Genomic DNA, 8,528 nt, shown 5'->3' with positions numbered 1-8,528 from the left:
AAAGGAGATTGTGGGGGAAATGAAGTAATAAAAATGAATGTTGCATCGAGTCAGCAGTGGGGAGCGAGAGAGGCATGGGTGGTATAGAATCCCTAACTACAGGTAAGCGATGAGCAAACTGAAAACTGTGAAGTATATTTCAGTGCCCCAGTAACCTAGAAAATGTTCCTGAGCAGAAGAGGGGGAAAAATAGATGGGAAATTGTCTGAGCTATCCTAATCTATGAAACGGCTTAATCCCACAGTCCTGCTCTCACAGATCACCTTCAATTGACTGAGCACATCTGGTTTTGTTTTAACATAACAATTAAAAATGCCAGAACACTAATAAGTAGGTAACTGGATTTTTTTTTGCCAACAGAAAAGATACCACAGTGTCTTAAGGAACAGCCCATTTGGCTCTGTTATTTCTGCAGTGCTGCCAATATAAAGATATATTAAAAAGCCACATACTGCCTCCCATCCTAAAATATCCAGCTTGTGCTTTATTATCACTTTTCTTCAGAGTGCAGAAATGTTGTTTATGTGAATAATGGACCTGACATGGACATAGGAGCTAGATGTGTGTGAAGAAGTTGTGTGTGCATATGCAGGGTTTGTGCTAGGCTGGTTGTGGAGCTAGTTTAAGAATGGTAACGAAGAGTTTTTAAGACAATTCGTGCATTTACCAATGGGGGTTGGTTTAAATACAACATTTTTGTACAAAGGAGTGGTTGTGGGGAGGAAGTAGTAGAAATGAACAGAAACCTCTTGCTCCTTCAACCAGAGAAGAAGATCCTGCTTTGTTTTTCTAGCCTACCCAAATGAATTTTTCCAGCAAAAGCTGGAAGGGAAGCCAATGCTTGACATTTCTAACGTGGTTAAAAAACCTGAGGCAGGATTTGAACACACCACAAAGAAGCATAGTAATGTTACCCTTGCAGTTTTCACAATTGAAAATGGCAATTTGTGAAGGCTTTGTACTCTAAATTCAGGAGCAGAATGCTAGGGCATGATCTCCATTGCTGAAGCTTCTCGGGAACTTTCCTGTCCTGTTTCATTTCCATAAAATTCAGAAAGTAGGGGGATGCCGCTGTTTCAGGTCTTTTGCACAATAATAATAATAATAATATCCTTATGACTTCCATATCAGTATCCTTCTGACTACTCTGCTTGGGACTTCATATATATCTTTTTTGGTCAGAAACCTGAAAACCAAAAACTTTGGCTAAAAATGATAGGTTTGTTTTTAATCAGTTTGCCCCAATTTTCCAACCAGGTAATATACTGTAGTCCATGGAACAAGGCATTGGGCTTAAACTTGGACTGAAACTCAGGAGTCATGGATACAGAGGAGAATAATGTTTTTTTCCTACTATTTCTGCTTTAGGTAAAAGAAAAAAGCAGAATATTGTGGCGATTTAAAGAAAGAAGAGCATGGTTAAAATATCTTTTGTACCTCATCTCTCTTTTTCTTTCCCAATCACGTCTCCAATTAAAAAATTAAATACTACCAATAATTATGATACAGGAATGTTTCAAAAAGCCTTTTGAATTTACAGACACTGTGATTGTACCGTATATTATAACACTACTTGGTATTCTACATTCTCTGTCTTCATGTTTTCAAAACTCTGTATGCACATTAACTAATTACATTTTATTTCAGTGAGCCAAAGAACAACTCAGCCACAATTCCTTTGTGAATTATACCATCACATCATGCATCATTCAAATGAGAGTGCATTTATAGTGCCCCTCTACACTCATCTCACACTCTGCTTACCAAAAAACTAACCTTCTACCAGAAGGGGGCATCCATTGTCTAAAAAAGGGACAGTTACATTTTGTGTGCAAAAGAAAATGGTATTACAATATTATAGAGTAAATTTAATGATATGGTAATGGAGAAATAGCAACACTTTTACATATAAAAAAAATATTCCCGGCTATAGAAACAACTATATTTTCAAACACTAGAAGAAATCCTATTAGTAGTGTGTGACTTCTGTACATTTGGGTTTGAAAGGCATGTGTGTGTGTTTAACTGGGTCTTAAAATTGTTTAACTAGTCCATCAAAGGTATATCTAATGGTGCCCTTGTTTATTCTTTCCAGACTTTGCTTGGTCAGAATGATGCTTTCAGTTCTAGTAGGAGGCTCCCCTATTTCCTAGCCAAAATGGGCTCAGATGGGCTGTACTTTTCCCTCTGCAAACTGCCTCGGGCTCAGCCTTTTAGCAGTTTTGTGGTGCATCTGCTTCAGGAAATCTGTCATAAGTTCTCTCTGGATCTTGCTGCTTTTCTCTGAGGTCTCAGATTTGTTGCACAAATCTATCCCTTTGTGAATTAAGAGAATGGCTTGGGCTGCTCTGAAGCTCAGAAGACCTTAACAAAGAGAATAAAATATAGCACTCCTCTTGCCATAACATCGAGGCTTTATAAACTAAAATGTGTGTCCAAAATATCTAACTTGGGTAAAAATCCTGAAAGGGCTGTTACTATCAAAGCAGAATTGCATTTTTTTAATATGATATTTCCCAAAACATTCTTTTTTGATAATCCTTTTTAAAAATATTTTTATGTCAATGTTAAGGTATCCTAAAAGACAAGTTAACAAATAGCAATGTTGGTGAATTAAAAATAAAACCATTAGATAGTATTGTTTTGTGTTTAAAAAATGAAACGGCCTTTTTAATCTAATTTTAAAATTAAATCACTAGGGCCAAATGTGGCTGATTTCAAAACACAGGAAAATGCTCATTCTGTGAACACAGAATTGTCTACCTAGTTACACAGATAATAATAAAACAGCAGTTGTGTGTTTGTAGAAATTAAATCACTGGATTTTAGGGGAGAGGCTGTGGTTAGGGATGCATTGTGTTTGGTTTGCACCCTGTCCCCCCAGCCCCTTTATTTTAGAAGGAAAAAATGAGCCCAAATAGTAAAAGTTGCAAAAATATTCAAATATCCTTACCATCACAGCTACAACCTCACTCTTGCACTACCAAAACCATTCAAGAAAGAATCTAAATGTTGAAAGAAGATAATGTAGGTAAGCAACACAAAAATAACTATGATACTAGACAAGGCATCAAGTCTAGCCCTGGGACAAAGCATTTTAATCGGGGATCCTACAGATGTGCAAGCCCATCATCCCACTTCAAGTATCTGTGAAGTATCTTAAATAATACTCAAGCTGTGTGTGTAAACAACTGTCTCAGCCCTTTTCTTTGATGGGAGACAAAGCCCAGGACAGTCAGACCAACCCAACACCTGTTTTTTACCCTTGGACTGAGTTGTCAGTGATGGTTTGCTTGATGATTCTGTATCTGACTTTCTTGCCAAGAATTTTCTATACAGATTTCCCTTGCTTTATGCTGTATATGCATTCCTGGAAAATGGCACATAACTCATATTCACATAAAGGGAACCCACTTTACAATGCAACAAATAGGGATACGTTCCAAGACCTCGACTGTACTGACCCCCAGGCCTATTTCTACAACTTTTACAAGACAATTTTGGTACTCACCAACAGCAGACAGTACACACAAGCACAGGGCACTATCATAATGGGGATGGCAACTACAGAAACATGTCTCAGACAACAAGCGAGTAGCACAGATCCACATAGGAGACTCTATTTTGGTGTGCGTCACTCCTACAATTCACGGCACAAAGCAGCTGACTGTGGGCTTCCACCACACCGATCGCATAAAAGTAAATTTACCTTCAATACAACAAATTTTTTTTATATAAAAAGGGACATTGCATAAGAGCCAATTCACACATACAGAACACACACAAAGTCTGGGAAACCTGTATCATCATTCAGTGGATTATTTAGGTGGTTCCCTGGCTGAAAAAAGATGTCACATTTATCTTGGGATAAAACTTTTTATTCTGGGACAATATGCAATCATACAAATGTCCATGTCGGGTGTCAAGGATAAATCATAAAAGTTTCCCAGCTAAGAGGTAACAACAATTTTTCTGGAATGTTACAAAGTACGTCTATGGTTATCCCAGGATTGTATCATTGATTAAATGGCAGAAAAGCAGCACTGCATTCAACTGCTCACTAAACCGTCATTAGAAGGGTGATTGTATATATATGCCAATCCTGGGATATTTTTGTTCTGAAAACACAGGTACAGTTTATCAGAGACAAACATCTGTGTCTACTCCTTGCAACTGAAGCAAGAAATCACTAAGCATAAAAGAGGAAAGTTGTAGTGGAGCAGGATTTAGAAATAAAAATATAGAAACTAAAGTAGTTGGCTGTGGGAAAAGAAAGTAGTTGACTGAATTCCTTGCAGACAGCTGTTTATGGTAGCTCCAGGTACTGTGGGGTAAGAGTTACCTTATGAAAACACCCTGGAGGAAAAAAATACATATTTTATCCCCTTAATTCGCCAATCATGTCTCTTCTGAAGTTAGTGCTTTTAATGGCACAGGTCTGGTTGATAGAAATGGTGGCAATGGAAATGGTGGAGAGAAAGGTGATCTTGGTCTTTCTACTCCTATAAATATTACTTGGGATCTTGCCTCCAACAGTGTGGTCTCTCTCAAACTGCAAAATAGTAACCGGATGGAAGATAGGCAGAGAAAATGTAGGACAGCACAATATTGGATTTTTCAAATAGAATGGTAAAATTAGGTGAAAAAAACCCACAGAACAAAAAGGCAGCAATCAGAAATGCAGGAGAAATAGGGCAGTTACTCTTCTGAAATTTCCAAAAATATTCATCAGTAAAGGTTTTCATAGCAACATAATGGTCTGCAGAGGTTGTTTTTTTCAGTGCTATTATTTATAAATACAGGGCCTTGGGCCAATGATGACCAAATGCACAAGACAGTTCACAGATAATATGAGAAACTCCAACAGAACGTAGAAGTGGGAATATCAAAATATTTCAGTGACAAGTTTTTTTTCATTTGGTATTGGAAATGGAGAAAAGGAGAGATGCAGAAGTGAGAATGAAAATTGAGCATTTTTTATGTCTGAAAAATCAAGCATTTTATGGTTAAAAACTGAATATTCTCTAGAAAAACGACAAAATTATGCAAAATTTTCTTCCTTCCAAAAACAATTCAAACAAAAACGTTATTTATCAACAAGCTGTAGACAAACAGTGTAAAACCAAAGGTACTCCCCTCAACATGGGGCACGAGTTTCAGTGGAAGTGTTGTTAGTGTAACAGCTTCTTCTAAGTCCCATAACTCAAAGCTTCCCAGGAAGAAAACAGAACCTACAATGTCCTGCTTACAAGGTAAAGTATAAGTCCATTTGAAGAGGATGTTTGCTGTGTTGAACAGTAGCAGGTGTGTGTTTATTTGTTTGTCTTCTTAAGAATCACCAATTCTCTCCATAAATGCCATTGAAAGGTTTCTGCATGTTAAGTGCATTTACAGTTTTAAAGCATTTGTTTAATGATGAATTTGCCTCATTGAGGAATCTCACTTTGGACAATGGGCTCCTTCCTGTAACAGCACTACACAGCACATTGCTGTGTCAGCTTATACACTGCTTTACTACAAATTTCAAGAGACATTAAAATAGAAAGTAATGAAAACATTGAATGTGGATGCAAATGCAGGAAGCTAAAACAATAAGGATCAGTCATCTCAGAAGTGTGTGTGGTATAGTACAGCTTGTCCTAGGATCCTGGACTTCTTATTTTTTAGCATATAAAGGAAGGTTCGAAGTAGCCTTGATTTACATAAATGGAGCAGCATGTATCTACTATCATCTTTGAAGGGCAGGTGCAGTTTGCAAAAGTGGTGATCCATCCTGGTCCAGGCAGAGATGGCTTAGCTCCAGACAGAACGTTTGTGCCAGAACCTGTGGTAATCCTATACCGGAGTACCTCATAGTTAATCCCTCCATGGGCTATGCTGCCATAGGAAAGATGAAGCCAGCTGCAAATACTACTGTAGATAGCCCTGTCTTTACAGTACAGACCACACTGACCTGAACTTCCTTTAACACCTCTTCCCTCTAATTCTCACCAACTTAGAACTTCATTGGCGCACATGTGGGTAGACATATATTACTCAACTCTGGCTCTGCCACCCATGAGTAACAGTCATTGCATGTTCCTGCCAATGAAACAATTAATTTGTCTGGTGAGATCCCTGGAGAAAGGAATCCTCTTCCACAATCTGAGGGCTGGCATAGGCTCCATGGCACGCAAAGCTCCTAGAGGTGCTCTGTAACAGGAGAGCCTCCAGTCCCATGCCTTCCCAGCTGCCGTGAATGCAGAGGGGCAGGGGCCACTTCTGTGCAGTCTACCTATTTCTTGTCCTCTCCTACATTGCTTTTGCTGCTAAATGAAAACACACAAGGCTCCAGAGGCAGATTTTACTCCTGCAAATATTAAGACTGAAGACAGTGTGTTTAGCCTCCAAAAATTCTCATTTAGTAGAGAGGTGTATTGATTTAAAAAATGAATGGATTTAGACACCCTGTAAATCAAAATAATAAGTCAAGCTGGAATCTTAGCAGCCTGAAATAATGTTACCTGCTGCACTGTAACTCAGTTTAATTCCAGCATCTAACTAGAAGTAAAAATCACAATGTGAGAACAATGCAATTAGATTTCAGACAATTAAACAAGATACCATTGTTCTGTCATAACATTTACCAAATTATAATAAAGCGTGTTCATATGTAATCTAACTGGGGAAAAAAACATGTTTAAATCAGGCACAAGTCCTGTTTGTCTGACTCTCATATAATAAAATGCAAAGCTTTTCCTTTCCCTTTCCCACTTCCTTGCTTTCTTTCACTTTTCATATTGCTGACCAGAATCAAGTGTGCTCTAATTTTTAGAGCAGGATTTCTAACATCAGTCTAAAGGGTTTCTAAGCCCTTGGAAATTGCATCATGTTGGAATGTGTTAACACTGAGTAAAACATGACTTGGTGTAGGCAAGGACTGTCCTGGTTAAGGTCCTGTCGGCTGATGGTGTGTTAGAAATAAATACAGCCAATTCCTCCTTTTCGGGCTCCTACACAGTTTATGTTCCTGGCTAACTAGCACTTGAAATTAAGCTGATTTTGAATAAACCACTCTTACTCCAGAATGTGTGTGTCCATGTATACAGGGAATAAGGAGTAGCTATTTCACTTCCGATTCACGCTAGCTTAATTCACATGATTTTCCCTAGGCGGACAACCCCTTAAACTAATTGGGCCGTGTCAACATGGAGTATTTCACACACTGTTGGTTAATGCAATGCAATTTCCCAGTTAAGTACCAGATCTGTGTTGCTGTGAACAAAGTCCTTGAAGCATCTGTGCCTCAGTTTGTCCATCTGTACAATCGGAATAGTTCCCTAAAAACAGGGAATTGTGAACGAGTGGCATTTAACTGAGGTTAAGCATTTAACACCATTCATTAAAGGATTTCTGTCTGTCTGTCTACAGTGCTGTTACTCAAATTATTTAGTGTCTTCAGACAGGTAGATATTTCTTCTGCCATTGTGTTGACTTTACCTCCATAATGAATCATTTGGGTGCTTGTGTTTGGTGCTAACGTTAGAAAACTGAGCTTTCATTATGTTACAGAAAATTGTAATTAAAAAAAAATAGAGATCTCTCAATATCCTTTAATGCCTGCATTTTATAACACAGCTTCTGAGGCTGCCTATGCCAACCTCATTACTGTGCAATGTAGTTATCCAAACATTATCAGAAGTCTGCAGTAACACACTAAACCCTTGAAGGTTAACACAGCTGGATTTGTCAATGCTTGTTGAATGTAGTAAGATATTTGTTCTTTAGGGAAGTTTCTTAAAAAAAATCCAACTGTCTGGTCTTTTCTCCTTTAATGAAAATGCTAGAAAAAAAGAAAATATCACTTTTTAAGTTTTGAAAAGCTTAACCTTTCTTCAGGGACATATTGCAGCTTTAGTAAGAGTCTTAGACTGAATGGATTTGGTCATGGCCGACATCGTCCTTCAAGCTGACCCTGTGGTCATGGTAGAGACTACCATTAGTTTTCTCCTTTAGCACTAACAGCTGTCTGAAGCTTCTTCTTATTCAGAGGGGACCACTTCTCCCAGAGCACTTCTTCCCTCAAGAGTAGTAGCTTCTTCATTATAGCTTACTGTATCTTCTCTTACAGTGCCCTCTGAAACCTTTTTCCCTTAGACCAAAGCCTGCTAGATCTTACTAGTATCACCTTCTGTTATGCTTCAAAGCATCTGACTGGCTGAGACACCATCACTGAGACAATCTGAAGCATCACTGAGATGCAGGCCATTATGGTGTCTATATACAGATACTCATGCCCATCCCAAGTGTAACTTGCAGTTGTAACTGTAAATTGAGCAAATGAAAACGTTACTGAACTATGGAGATAAGAGTTAGATTTTGATGTCTACATGAATAAAACATGGTAGGGAAGTTATTTCATGGAGAAATGATGCAAGAGCAAATTGCCATGGATCAATTTAATCTAATTTCTTTGTCTTGCTTCTGTGATCTAAATAAATGTTTTAATAATTTATTGGGGGGGCATTTAGTAGATGGGAGGGAAGTGA

General features: G+C 38.1%; 1 long non-coding RNA gene across 1 annotated transcript in view; it reads right to left on the bottom strand.

Moving 5' to 3' along the window:
• LOC109289587 overlaps positions 1-3,733 on the bottom strand; it is a 21,717-nt gene extending 17,984 nt beyond the window's left edge. The window contains exons 1-2 of the long non-coding RNA XR_002095415.1: positions 3,722-3,733; positions 1,672-1,676 (exon numbers count right to left, since the gene is read on the bottom strand). This is a non-coding gene — a long non-coding RNA (uncharacterized LOC109289587). The remainder of the gene's footprint in view (positions 1-1,671; positions 1,677-3,721) is intronic.
• Between the last annotated feature and the right edge of the window lie 4,795 nt (positions 3,734-8,528).

Source organism: Gavialis gangeticus, unplaced genomic scaffold, assembly GCF_001723915.1.
Source record: "Gavialis gangeticus isolate Ggan-Ray unplaced genomic scaffold, GavGan_comp1, whole genome shotgun sequence".
In the NCBI taxonomy this organism is placed as follows: domain Eukaryota; kingdom Metazoa; phylum Chordata; order Crocodylia; family Gavialidae; genus Gavialis; species Gavialis gangeticus.
This window is presented reverse-complemented; position numbering and strand designations above follow the sequence as displayed.